Source organism: Apteryx mantelli, chromosome 9, assembly GCF_036417845.1.
Source record: "Apteryx mantelli isolate bAptMan1 chromosome 9, bAptMan1.hap1, whole genome shotgun sequence".
Classification (NCBI taxonomy): domain Eukaryota; kingdom Metazoa; phylum Chordata; class Aves; order Apterygiformes; family Apterygidae; genus Apteryx; species Apteryx mantelli.
Window position 1 is genome coordinate 2228331 of NC_089986.1, and position 15186 is coordinate 2243516.

Below are 15186 nucleotides of genomic sequence, written 5' to 3' on the forward strand. Positions count from 1 at the left end.
CACATCTTAACCACTGCCTCAAGCAGACAGGCTTGTGACTGAACTGTCAGAATACGGTATATTTGCAGTTGTGATATTTTTTGGCATTTGCAGAGTGTAGTATGTCATACAGAAAAAAAAACTGATAAAATCAAGTAACAATGTGATTGCTGTGGCGCAAATAGCGACAGAAGCTGGGCCATGCATTTCCAAGCTGAAAGCGAACTCCCACATCTGTTACCTTCTACCAAGTGGATTTATTAATGGGAAAAAAAAAAAAGGCTAAAGTGGCTACTGCATTGGGGAACAGGCTGCTACTGAAAGGTGGTGGTCCACCACCTCCCCATGTTGTCGTGGCTGCACATAGCATTGCGCCACATTTTCCCTCTCCTTCCTCAAACATTTGGATCCTCAACCACACAAAACATGCTGCCCAAGACAGCAACTTGCATTTCCATCTGAAGGCTTTTACAGTCATTTAAATGTGTAACTATCCCAATGTGACGCAGAAAAGCTGGGGCTGTGTTGGCCTTGATCCACACGCACTGTTTGGAATTTTGCTTCCTGGAAATTCCTTTTTTCGAAGCTACAACTTCTCAGTAACATCACGCAAAGCTGTATGCTAGCACATCTGATTTCTGACAGCAGACATGCCATATATAATATTTATTTATAGTAAAAGAATATTTAAGAGCTGAAAACAGTCATGCTTTTTGTATTTACAGTAATAGGTTTCTATTGCAATCTTATATTCTGCTTGAAAGAGATAAGCTGTTCTGATAAACAGCAAGGTGTGTAGCCGATAATGTGGTTACAACTCTGCAAACTGTGTAAGTATGGCACCATGATTTCTGAAGTGTTCAACTACCCTCTCCAATTTCTTATTTGGGGGAAAAAATAAAATCGGTGTGTTCTGTGCAGAGGCAGCTGGGTTCCCCACTCTCAGGCATCCCCAGGTCCCCATTCCTGACAGACTGGCCGCAGACGGGGCCTGCTCGCACGTTTTCCCCGTCCTTTTCGTGCTTTGAGAACCGCGACAGGGCGGCAGCGCGAGGCCTGCCCGAACTGCCATGGCGCTGACGGCAACTGCCGGCTCTGTAGCTCCTCCGTCGGTGCCGCGGAGGAGGCGAAGGCGCCCGCAGCGCCGCGATGGCGGCTCTCCCCTCAGCCGGCGGCCGCCATCACTTCAGCGCGGCCAGTGGGGGAGGGGCGCGGCGCCTAACGGCCACGCGCGCGACGTCCCCCCCGCCGCCACCTCCGCGCGCGCGCGGACAGGGCCCCCCCTCCCCCGCCGCAAGGCGCTGCAGGCAGGTTGCCGCCGGGCAGGCGGAGCCCCTGCGGTCGCCTCTTGCCCCGCCGCCGCCGCCCTGCCCGCCGGCCTGTCGCAACCGGACGGGGCGAGCGCGGCATTTCCCGCCCGGCCGCTGCGCATCACTTCTCGGAACGGCCGCCGCGCTTCGCCTCCCCGGCCGTATCCCTCCGCGGCTGCCGGGACTAGCTCCCCCCGGCCGTAACCAACGGCGGGGTCGGCGGCAAGTCCCGCCCAGGAGGGCAGACCTGGGCTCTGATTGGCTCCCTGGGCTTGATTGGCAGCGCCTCCTCCGCTTCGCCGCTGGCCGCCATGTCGCGCCGCCGTGTGAGGGCTGGCGGCGGCCGCCGGTCCGGTCTGGCCCCGAGGGCGGATATCGGCCCTGCGCCGATAGGTTAAAGCGAGGACTGATCGGTGCGATTTGGCCTTTGTGGGGCAGGTCGAGAGCTCTGCGAGGAGAGCACGGTTGCAGTGCTGCAGATGGGATGGGAAACACTCTTCCTTCCCTCCGGTTGCTGGGGAAGAGCAGACTCGATCAGACATACGCCATAAGGTTGCCTAAGCCTCACTTAATAAGGCCAACTTGCAATATAGTTTTCAGCTGAGCAGAGAATCGCAGTGACTCGTTGCTTGCAGGGTTTGTTATGCTGTGAGAACCTAGGATAGGAAGGGACATTTGTAGAGAAATACAGATCCAAAATTTTAACTGAGGACAAGGACAGCCTGTGCAGAATTCTAGTATTGACCGCTCGGCTTTCACAGGAGCGGTCGTGTCGAGTGAGGCTGAGGTACATGCGGCCTAGTGTGTTGTTTCCGACAGCGGCCAGCACTCGATGCTTAGTAGGTGGATGACGCAGGCTGTTTTTAGCATTGGTTACAGTATTTAGTCAAACATTCCTAGTTTTACTGGCAAATCTTGTAGGAAGATCACAGAGTCCACAACACTTGCTTTTACCTTTTCTTCCTGTTTGGGGTTTGAAAGCCAGCCTGTAACTACCACTGAAATAGTGCTTTGCAGGAGCATTTAACGGCTCTTCCAGATTTTTCTGGTGCCGGAGGGTGTTGTGCTTGCAGGTTCATGACTCAGCAGGAATGCTATTTAGTCAGAAAGGTTAATATGCCCCCCTTTCACAAGCCCCCTCCATTAGTCATATGCTGCACAGTCACAGAGATTTTAAAAACAGATTTACATAGGTTGAAGGAATACCATCACCAACCTGGAATATCTCAAGTCTTCTAGAAACCTCCAACGTTCTGTGTTGCATTGCACAGCCAAAAAAAAGATCAAGGAACCCATGATACTAATGCTAAGCATCTGTGCAGTGGCAAAAGCAATTCAAAGTCGATTGAATGTACTAAAGATTAAAGAAATAGTAATAAAAAGGAGAGTTGGGAAAATTTACTGTGGTTTGAACAGTCTGAGATTATTCTGAAAGTGAGAATATCACAGATTCCTTGGTGCTTGCAGAAGGCAAACAGCTCTTTCTCATTTGATACCAGTTAGCAATGTGTGCAGAAAGATCTGGAATGAGAAGGAAAAACAAGAGTCATGGAAACAGCAGGTGTCAGTCATTACAGTGGAATTTGCCTGCCTTTTTATTTTCATGCACACACCCATAGTGTATTGGTTTTAATTTGCTCTGGTTTGCCATATTACACTTAATGCTTTAAAAACTAAAGAGAAGTATATTTGCTTTCATTAGGGGTGATTCAACCTGCTGGTACCAGTCTTAAAAATTCTTACGTTTTTCATGTATATATTTTTGAATTCAGTAAAGTTGAGCAGTGTGTTGCCCCTCAGCTGTTATGCAATTGAAAGCCTTAAATATACTGAAAAGTTTTTCTGTAGCATGTTTTAAAAAAAATTCACAAACAATCTGCAGTAGCCAGTCAGCTGGTACCTGATGTCTCCAAACCTGTAAACATGGAGTTATGTTAATGTCTTATTTTGCAACAGAATCCACACGAATTGGTGTCCACATTAGCAGTCCCTTCCCTGTAGAAGCACGCACAGATATGCACAGTAGACAATTTAAACCCATTAACAAAGCAGAATTAATTAAAGTTTGTGCTTTGTTGCCAAAAATCATAAACTGCCAGAAGATGATGGCAATCAGTAATTGCTGCTTGAGTCATCAATGTGAATACGTTAATGAGCTTAATTGTTTTATGTCCTTTGGCCTGCTACCGTATAGTTTATAGAGGCTTTTTATTTAAATTGACTGTATGCAAATAGCTGTTGGATATCGAAGTGGACTTTGGAGCATGTGCCTTTGTTTCATATGTACACTCATAACAGGCTGCAATCCCATGTACAGCATTTGCAGCATTGGTGCCCAGACGGATTTGGCGTCAGCGCTACGTTGCCTTTTGTCTTTCGTACTCGTTCTTCATCAGCGTCATCCTGCAGGCGCCAGGACTCCACACCAAAGTGATGGAGGGCTGCTAGGAGTCGCGGCTGGAGCCTGAGCCCTGCTGCTGGAAACAGCTTCGGGAGGGCATGAGTGCCTAGCTTGTCCAAGCAAGTAAACGCGCTTGGGGGATAGGACATGTCAGCGTAGTGCATCTTCCAAATCTATGTGGTATCTGCTGTGTACGTGTTTGGTGTCCATACCCTTGCACACTTCTGCAGTGCCAGATCTTCCACCATCTCTCAGTGACTGTGCTGTTTCGTTTGGGCTACAGCTAGGAGGATTTCTTCCGTGCCTTCCATCACAGTTACAGACTCAAAACTGGGCAGCGAGCTGCATTGGCAAAGGATGGCTGAGCTGAAGAGAAGGTGGCATCACCCTGTGCTGAGCAGGTCTTCTGGGAAGGGAGATTTAGGACAGAGCTCTGTTCTCAGCATTTTCTAGTGGGTAATCTGACTATCTCAGTGCCTGACATGCCCCCAATGATTTTATAGGTTTGTCAACAAAATGTTTCACAGAAGATAATATAAGAACAGGTTTCTCAGCAAAGAACTGCAAATTGCTACATATATTTACCCTAACAGAATGGAAAGGATTTGTTTGAGAAGAATAAGAATCCATGGTAGAAAATTCTTATTTCCTTACACAATGATTGATGTCAGGTATAAGAAAACTATGGTAGGACATTAGGCAGTAAAATCCATTAATTTTCTGCTGTCATGTCAGGTAGATCAGACATCCATTTTTACTTATTGCATTCAAATCAGTTTTTATGTGCAAGATTTTTGAAAGTAGAAGTCTTTTTTAATCAAATCATTTAAGAGATTGACTTCAATTCTTTGTATTGATTCTGATAAATTAACTGAGAATCTAGAATTCTCTCTCATCCAGTGAAAAAATTTGCTTTATCGGCTCTAATACAACTTCTAATTGGAAGCAGTACACTTCCACAATGGGTTGAATACGGGCTTTGCATTGATATAAAAGAAAAAGTTTGGCACAAAAAGACTTGGCAATGAAATTTACTCAGGCTGGAGTAACAATTACAGTTTTTTGCTCTGTCAAATTAAGACTTTAAGAGAAATCAGTTAGATAGTTTTGAAAAAGATGGAAGTCAATTTTGGAGTCTAAATTAATAGCTCAGAGAAAAGTGAAGATTTTGAAATCATTCCCAGAAGGTAGTTTCTTTAAGCTCCTACTCATTCGTCTTGAAAAAGAAAAGAGCAATTCAGTATTGTGAGTTAAAATCTGAGGTTTTTTCTCTGAATCACTTGGTATGAAACCAGAAGTGTAATTATGAACTCAGCCTTTTATATAAATGTTTCTCTGTTTCGTGTTAACTGATTCTTTACCTTCCACTCCCTAAAACTCTCATTCTATTGGTTTCAGTTGCATTACTCCACATTCCTCCTGGTATTACTCATTTTTGCTTACTCCAGTGAAGTTACTGGTGGTGACTGGCTTAATCTATCAAGAAAAGATTCACACCTTGTCCCCATGTGGAGAGAAGCAATTTTTTTTCCAGGATGTTGTCATCTAAAATGCAGAAATCTGCTGCTGAGCTGGAATATTGGGGTTCTTCAAATCTTCTACTTATGATACAATATTTCTTGTCTTTTGCTTTCTTAGGAAAGTTGCATTTCTCTTGAAAAATGAATAAAGCACTTTTAAAGACTCTGATTCAGGCTCTACAGCATTTGGATGCTAATTGAAGCCTACCTCTTCCACTCATTTTTTGAGTTTATGGAGTCAGGGCTTCAAATTTCCCATCACAATGTACTCTAATGGCTTTAATACTACATAACTCTTGTGTATTGGTTTAATTATTATTTCATCAATAGAAGCATAAAGATTGGAAAATAAGCCTAAATACAGAATGTTCCTCATTTTTTAAAATAAGTTGATGTTGACCAGCTTACTTTTATATAAACAAGAACTTGATGCATTTGCCGATTGAACAGTATGTTTAAAGTCATCTTAGTTCAAACATGTTTTCCAGCACATTTAAAACTTAAGCCTTTTTTTCCCCTCATCTAGACACATCAGTATTCAAGAAAAAGTTGAGCAGAATTTAATTTATCAGACCTTATGAAGGTCAGACAATTATGTGATTGCAGAAGTCATATTTAGACTGCAAATCGGAGACAGATTCATCTGCATACAGAAATTACATGCCTCTAAGTAAGCTGGTTTCAGAAACAGAAAATATTAAATGTGTCCAACTGCAGCTGGCACTTGCAGTTAATGTGCCGGTCTTTAAACTGCAGTAGGTAACCTCTGGAAGAAGGGCAGGGCTGACAGCAGGAGTGCAGCAGCCCCCCTGAATTACCAGAGCGCATCTGTAGCAGTCCTCAGTGTTCATACAGGATCTTGGTATCAGTTCATTTCACTGATTTAGCATCACTTTATTTTCCTTGGCTGCAGTTTCCAGGGGATAGGTAGCTCTCCAGATCTTCTTGCAAGGGTGCGTATATAATTATGCAGAAGCTCTGATAGATGTCAAGGCCATTTTCAGACATTACCGCCAGCGATGGGGTACTTGCTACTTGTTTTCCCTCCGTGACAAGGTTAGCATTCCCATAACAAGGAGGCAGATGCACCCCGATAGGCTCGATGACGCCTGGGGGCATCATGGACCTACTGCATGGACCTTGTATGGTCCCAGGCAGGGCTGGAGATACATGCAAAATGCAGGCAGACAGATGAGAGCGGGTAATGCTCACTTTGTACTAGTGTAGATGATGATCCAAAATGTGCGACAATGATAAAATGATGCTTCTGCTGCCAAGTGGTTCTGAGAAGCAGGCAGTTTCTGCTGTCAGCTCAGGTTTGACTCAGCCCTATTAGGTAAGACCTAAAAATGTGGATGAGAAAACGGGCTATTTCACGTCCCTGAGACGTGCAGCAGTTAGTAGCCAGCTTCTTCAGCCAGGAATGACACCATAGGAGCAGAGAGAGTGAACACTGTTTTCCCTGTTCCTCATAGCAGCCTATCATCATAAGAAAGATAAATAACATAGCCTTCTTGCTTTTGGAACAGGTTGGAAATCCACAACAGTGCTTGACTTTTTCTACGCTGGGTGATCACCACACGCTTAAAAAGCGCTATGCTCTGCATGTGTGCCTCAGGTCTGTCCTGGGGGAAGTTACCATGAGCATAATACTAACAGTATTTCCATCTGTTGGTAAGAAAACTAAGAAAATGGCAAATGAGAGAGAATGACAGCGAGCATGGGACAGACTTTCAGATCTCACAGTACAACCCTTTGCTTCAATAACGGGGTCTTGCACCCTGGGACATGATGGCAAACGGGGAATGACCTGAACTGCTGGGAACGTGTGTGAGTTTGTTCTTTGTCCTTCCTGTGCAGTCCTCTAGTGCAGACACCTTTTGTGTGCAAATGCGGTCCTTGCAGATATATCACAATTGAACAAATCTGTAGCTATAGGCATACGTACAAAGAGGTGAAGGATCAAGGCATTAACCTGGAATAAATCACACCAGAACCGCTAGCACAGAGCGCGAACACCACCAAGCTGCTGAGGGGATGGAAAAGAACAGGCTGTATCTTGAAAGGCACACATCAGAGGGACATATTTAGCTCTTATTCATCCAGGAGAATATTTGTCACTAGTGGGGCAGGTCTGAATTATTTTTAGGGGTTGCATCATGAGTCTGCGGCTTTGAAAGAAAAAGAAAGATCAGGTTATCTTGTCTTATGAGAATTTATCCTATTGCGTTTTTGCGAAGCAGGGACTGATGCGCACGCAGGACTGGGAAGCTGAGGAATGTATATCGATATATGCAAGATATGATGAGCTGTAGTGCTCTTTCAAGTGTATCTGGATTTAGTATTACTAGCTGTGACATTAGTAGTCTGCAAATCCTAACCTCACACATGCTGTCCTTATTCTGGCCTGGGTATGACTAGCAGAGTGAGCCCAAATGAGTTTTCCTAGTGAGAACCCTTTTAAAACTGAACCGTTTTATATGGGAACTGCCTAACAGAGGCATGCTGTATAGGCTCACAGTATTGAGAGCATTGTCTTGTTCCCTGTATATCTAAATAAGTAGCTGTTTTGCTTTAACAGACCTGTTCCAGCTTCAGTGAGACACTTCAGTCCTTTGGTGACCTTGTTCTGCAGCAGAAAGAAAAGGTGACTTGCGAAGCCTGGCTGCAGCATCGCAATCAGCCCCATCTGAGAGAGATGGTTAGCATTCCAGCCCGGCTCCCGAAGGCAGAGCGAAGCAGCGGTGTCAAACCTTTTTCTGAGCCCCGGAGAGGCTCCGTGCTACAGCAGCAAGCACGCTGCTGCCACAGAACCACATCCTGCTCCTGGTGGACGGAGCTGGGGGAGGTGGCCATTTTCTGAAACATTATCTGAGGTGCTTGTTGGAGCAGCTGCAGAATCTAGAAAACATCGAGTTGCAGTCAACGAACAATTTTACCAGGTGTTTCCCTTACAGACAAAGATACAGTCAGTACAGAAATGCTTCAACTCATGTAAATACCAAGGAAATCTTTCGCCACTTAGCCCATTTGCATATTTGTATTTACTGAACCGTGGATCTGTACAGAATGAGTAAAAGGCCAGTTTAGCAATAGCAGTACTAGCTGCACGCCAGACCTTGGGTACACGCAAAAGTTGTAGCCGACAAGAAATCTTTCAGACTGTACAAACTTCTTTAAAACCAGTTTAAGTGTTTTACCTGAGAGGACTACCCACATTTAAGTAAATCAGGTTGGAAGGCACCCTCTCTTGTTCTGTGGCTGCTTTTTTGGAACAAGAACTTTCATCCTTCTTTTGGCATGAAGATGAGTCCTTTGTGTAGGTTGCTTTTTGTATTGAACCAAATTGTTTATATTACAGCTCGTGTCCAAATACTAGAAGAGTAGTTGGCAAACACAGAAGGGCATAGAGCAGAAAGGAGGTGGCGCTGGGGATGAGCTAAACATGTCAGCTGGCTTTCTTTTTTCACTGTAGGAATTGCTGTAATGGGGTGCGAGCTGCTCAAACATTTCTTCATGCTTTTGCTAGCTTTTTCTGCTATAAAGCACTTTTGGGTATCTTATCAACCCCAAGAGAGGTGTTTTATTCTTTCTTTTTTTTTCATACAGAATGATTCAAAGAAAGAATCAAGTCCTTCCCTCTTCACCTCTGCTCCGCTGTCAGGTATATTATTTCTCTTCCAGCATCTAAGTTGAAATCTAAGCGCTACTGAGTCAATGGCAAATTTCCCACTGATTGCAGTAAAGCATGAAATTCAGTCCTTATGGCTGAAGTAGGGCATTTTAGACAGAAAAATAGCACAGCTTCTTAGACTCTATATATCACCTTACCAAGAGTACCTCATTGAATGAAGTGTCGGTGTAAAAATTAGGAAGACACCTTTAACCATCCTGACAGAAGGAGAAAACACTACGTATGTTGCTGCTAATTGTAGTTCATGACCATAAGTACATGAAAGAGGTATTAATAATATAGCTTGCTAATAATATGGTGATTATTAGACCAGCTTCAGTATACTCTGAGTTTAACTATAAGCGCGAACTTAATTCCCATAGCTATTTTTCAGTGGTGAATTTTATGTGGCTATGTTTATTTGTAAGAGGAGCATATTTTGGGGCTTTTATAAGTGGTTGTGTGCCATCTAGTGTGTTGATTTAGTTTTGCAGAAGAGCCACGGGATGATTATTTCTGTGTCATCTCAGGTCAGGTGCCACAGGACACAGGGAGGATGGATGGTTCTTTATAGTTACACCATTACCAAGACCCTCACTAGCAAGCAAGAGGAAATTTAACTGTTAATCTATAGGCAAGATTTTCCTAGCTAATATAAGCAACAGCAATATTAAATATGCAAAAGATATCATCACTAATAGACCACAAATCACTTACAGATAGAGGAAGAGGATAATTTGCAGTAGTTAGCTATAGCTGTCAACAGTGAGCTCTGTCTCTCTCCCAATAGTGCTGAGGAAAAAAAAAAACCAGTATCAATGTAGACAGAGTCAAAGCTTTTTCAAATGCTTTTCAGCACCATTAAGAAAAGCCATGGACACCTGATAGAATCTGGCAACGGGCAGATGCTCTGTGTTACTGTAGGCAAGACCAAACACTTTTTATATCAATATCCCAGAATAATTTCAGCAGCAGTTAATTAGAAACAAGGGAAGACCTAAAAATTAATGTTAGCAGGTCATTTACTCATGTAGATGGACACATTCTGTTTACTGATTGACATAAATAGGGGTTAATACCATTACAATCAAAGTTTCCCAAACTGTACAGTAACATAAATGAGAATAGGATTTCTGTTTAATATAATTCTCCTTTTAGTCAATGTAATATAATAATGTTGTCATTTATTTTCAGAACAGACCTCAGTTTGAATTAAAGATGCTCTCAACCTTATCTAGGTCCTGGAAAGAGCCACAATATCATTTGCTAATACTTCCCTAAACCGATGACAAACAGATCTGACAAATATATGTATGTATGTATAATAACACTCCCCGCCCCCCTTTTCTTTTTTACTAGGCATCTTTAAAGCAGGAAGTCTGTGGATGTTACAAGGATCGCTGTGCAAGGCAGCCGGGAGAGGGCCAGCGCTCACCTGGGACGCTGGCACGTTCTATAGCGCACAGCCTTCCCGCAGAGTGCGGGAAGAGGGATTAGACACCCTGCAAGAGGAGCCGAAGGCAGCCGGCACGCTCAGCGAGGAACTGCAGAAGTCAGCACACCGCTCCCTAGACCTTGGCAGTAAGAAGCCGTGATGATACAGGCAAGTCCCATGTCCTGCTCCTCTTTGGAGGTTATTTATGGCTGCTATAAAGTGTCTTCACATCCCTGACCCCTCCTACAGCGCTGCATGTCCTTTCTTACCTAGAGGCGAGCAGGGCTCACTGCAGAAGTCGGTCACTCACAGGAGGTTTGGATGCTCCTCTTAGATCAGCTGTTAGAGGTGGTGTTCAAGACAGGCTCCATTTTCTCTTCATTCCTCTCAGGTGAAGCCCACAGGACCACCTAGAGCTATTTCACCCCCCAGCAGGTCTGTTGTGACCCTCTGTCCTCAGCGCCTGATCCCCAGGTCTGCCCCACTTGCACTGCATTGCAATTGCTAATGCAGACGTGGTCAGAGTTGCACAGGATCCCCAGGCCAAAAAGGGCCAGAAGGGTGGAGGACAGGAGGGGATGGGATGGGATGAGAGGGGGCCTTGCAGTCCTGCATCTAAGCATGGTTTTGTATATTCTGCAATGATTGCCTCAGAAACAGCTGTAGGAACAGGGAGTAGTTCCCACGACCTGGCCTCTGCACCGCAGAGCCTCGCTCTCCCTGTCCTGCCTTCCCCGAGGTACCGTGCGAGGCTTCAGCAGCAGCAAGCTTTATGTTCCTGCCCAGCTTGCAGCCTCATGCTTTGGGCAGTGTTAGGCAATGTGCAAAATCTGTGTTTGAATCCCTCAGGGAATTCAGTTTTATACTTACGCTAAGCTAGGTATGAGCCAAGAGATTTGGACTGAACCATGTTTGTTTATTATAGTTAGGGTAAGTGTACCTTTGTGCAGATGGCACACTGACAGCATCCCTCCATGTTCCGGGAAATAAGTACACGCTCTTGAAATATCAAGATATTTTCTTGTGCAGCCCTTGTGTCTGGAGTTAGTTTGATTCCTTCTGGGCTAGACAAATTTTAAAATGAGTATTCTATTTAATTGCTAACAGAATAATATTTAAAATGCCCTTTCCTAAACTTCAGGTGGAAGAAATACTTTATTATAAATTACAGAATTATTACTAAAGAAAGGCTATATTATAATACCTTTTACCCAGCAGGAGGCAGCACTTTACTATAAAAAAAATCCAAAATTTAGTAGCATTTTTGTGTTTGACCATAAGTAAATCTAGACTTTGAAGTGAACTGAAAACCCAAATAACACCTGTCCTCTGCAATCTGATCTGCCAGCTGTCTCCAGTAGTACTGACAATAAAGATTTGTACAGTAATTACAAATGAATCTGGCAGCGTTAATCCTCCACCTAAGTGGTGGATGGTGGCAGAAGGCACTGAACCACGTGACACTGAAAGGGTATGAAGCTAACCAGAGGTATTCAGAAGAGAAATGCTACATTTATCTTGCATTAGTTGCAAGTATGACTGTACTAATAATGGATTGTATCTGATTTAAAAAAAAATGTTAATTTTAATTTAATGACCCTTTTGTCCTTGGGGATTCACTGCAGAGAAAAGGGGCTTGATCACCTATGGAGAAACATTGTTCTGTGGAGACATCTCAAAGCAAGGGCTTTGTAATGCAAACAGGTCATTACGTTGAAAGAAACATGACAAAAAAAAAATCACTGTACACTATCTGTCTTAGAAACTATGCAAGTCTGTGTACTTTTAGGTTCAAATATTCAAATATTACCAGCAGAGTTGGAAGAAACTTTCTGTGACTTTGACTTTATTCTGAAACAGAAGATGACTTTGCTGACTCTACATGGTCTTGAAAAATGCCAGAATTTTGCTTTGGTATTATGATGAAACCGATAAAAATGATTGGAATAGATCAATTGTCCCCCTTAAAACTGTTTGCATACATCATTACTAAAAAAAACCCTCACAGTTTACCATAATTATGTTTTTTGCTGCACTGGATCTTAATAGAAAACTGAAAAATTAAATCAGCTGAAACCCACGAGAGCCAAAACCACCTATCTGGACAGTTCTAATTTTCACATGCCTGCACCACATCAAAATAACTAATATATAATTTCAGATCAGAATCTATTTCACAGGCTCTGTTTCCCCAGATATTTGCTCCCTTCACCTAGTGACTCTATGGAATAGAACAAGGCCTCCTCTAAGGGTCTTTGCTCCTTCGAAATAACTTGCTGTGCATCCAAAGCTCAACCAAAACCTAGTTTAAAAAAAATGGCCATCACACATTCTTCACCAAGTGCTTCCTTCTGTGCAGTCAGAGCAACACCTGCCATCACTTAGAGCACCCACAAAGGCAGCACTAAGGGGAGAGGGAGTGGGTTTTGGTTTCGCCGCCATAACTTCAGAATGGCTGTACTGGATCAGACCTAAACTCCACGCAGTTCAGCATCCTGCCCCGATGCAGATTTTTAAAATGTACAAGACCGAAGCAGGCCACACAGTGACTTTCTTCAGGCATTTTCCCAGCCTCCAGCAAATTCAGGAGTTTCTCAGACCAGAGTTGATATCTTTGTATTTTTGGCTAGACTTTTCCCCCAGATATTTCCAGTTTGTGAACCCACGTAAAATTTCAGCACCCAGAACTTCCTGTGACAAAAATCTTCAGCTTTCTGACACACTTTTTGCATTTAGAACCAGCCACCATTTGAGTGTCCTCATTCTTGCACCAGAAATCACCTCCGACTTATTAACTAAATCCCAGCAGCTAGTTCTTTATTAACTTGGTAACCCCAGGCACCCCCCTCTATATGGGCGTCTCAAGCTAAGTTGCTCCTAGGAAGCTGGGAGAAAATATTTTGCACAATCGTGAATCGGAACTTCCAAGACAGTTTTGGCAAAGCCCAGCTGACTCCTTTGCACTGCTGTTTTTACCAAGCCACGTTTCAGGATGCAGCCATGATTAACAGAGTGTGCTGCATAAGCTCACTTATCAGGCCAAACAAATGAAAGAAGTCTCCAGTGGGCCAGCCTCTGGGTTCATCAGATTATAGTGTGTTTAAACAGTCTGTTAACAGTTAACAAGCCGCTGAAATCCTTTGGTGGACAAGAGGCATTTCTGGCATTTTTGGACCTCATGTCAAGCTATATTTGTTAATCCAAAATGTAATGATCAAAACAATATGCACATATCTAGACCTTTCCTAAACTTAACAGGCCCAATGGGAAATCCAGTGTATCCACAGTGTTTGTTGACATTCTCTGCAGGAGGCATCTTGTTATACCAGAAGCCTCGGGTGCATAGTAAATAACCTAGTGTTGCCTCTGTCTCCTCGATGATTTACGACACATACAAAGACACATTCCACCCAGACACATCCAGCTGAGACTTTGCTTATCATTTTGTTATTCAGAATTACATGAAGGTTCATGCAGCTTCTGTCCTTCTTTTCTGTTTTATGTTATCTGCCACCTACCAATGCATACCTGTCACAATGCTGTGCTTGAAAATACCTGAGCTAACTCAGATCCTAGAAGCAGAGAACCTCTTCCATAGGGATACTTTATCTCATGGAATTAATTGTAATTCAGAAAAAGAGATGCCTTTAAAATGACTGGTTCTTATGAACCTATGTAGTTTGTAAGATCTCTGACCTACATGAAATAGTGGAAGCTATATTGCATGCTGCTTGCCAAGATGCTGCATCTCTGATGGTGTGGACCTTCGTCACCATACTGCCCCCAGTATCTACACAAGAAGTGCTCCTTCATGGAGTTTAAGAGGTTATTCATGTGGATAAAAGATGCAGGAATGAACTGGTACTGTAAAGTTCATAGAAAGGAGCTGGAAAATTAAAACTACTGTTATAGTGGGAACTCCTCCCAGACTCGTAGCTTACACAGAGTGCCATCGACGTGTGAGGCCTTTTGACAAAGATGCCATGTTATGGGGAAGTGTGAACTTTGCTTATTGCAGGTGCCCTTGCAGTCATTCTGCCTGCTTGGTGATATCTTCTGAATGTTTACTTGGCAGCAGGTTCTTTAAGATCTGTCCTCAAGAGCCTCCCTACCAAAAAAATAGATAATGTCTGTATATAAATAGACATCTCAGCTGATGAATTTGCTCTGGCAAGCCTGATCTTTCCCAAAACAAATAGGTGACCTATACTTTGCACTTTAATCCCAAGTGTTCACTTCCCTGTTGCCTCCATTAATCACAATTCAATCTTTTAGATGGAAAGAACAGAGATAAACTTTTTAAAAGAAAAATGAAAAGAGGAGTGGACTGGAAAAAGTGACTGATAGAGACACAGAAGTGGAAAGAAAGGTATTACTATGTAGATATTAGAGCCATAGATTTAAAGAAAGGAAGATTGAAAGGAAAAGACAAAATATAGTATATCAGACATTTGCAGACAGACCCAAGCCAGCAAAACAGCCCACAAGACACAAAGATATATTCAACATTTCAAACATGGCCCCTAGTTTGCCCTCATGTAGTGAGTGCAAAGACTGCACATTCTCGCACATCTGTCCTTTGACCATTGCCTGGGGATGAAAATCATTCCCGGAAGATGCAGGGAAAAAGTAGGAACAGACACAAGCAGCTTTAACAGAGGTGAAAAGATGCTAATTAGGTCATCCAACTATTTTCTACCACTTTCCCTGCAACACACTGGACACATCCATGCTAGAGGTAGAACTTCATTGCTCGGACGTTTCTGCTGTGCTCCACTGACGTATCTCGGTGTTACTGTGAAGTGCTATCTGCTTTCTACAGACTCTTCTCACCCTGAAGTCATCAACACCAACAAACCACAGGTAAC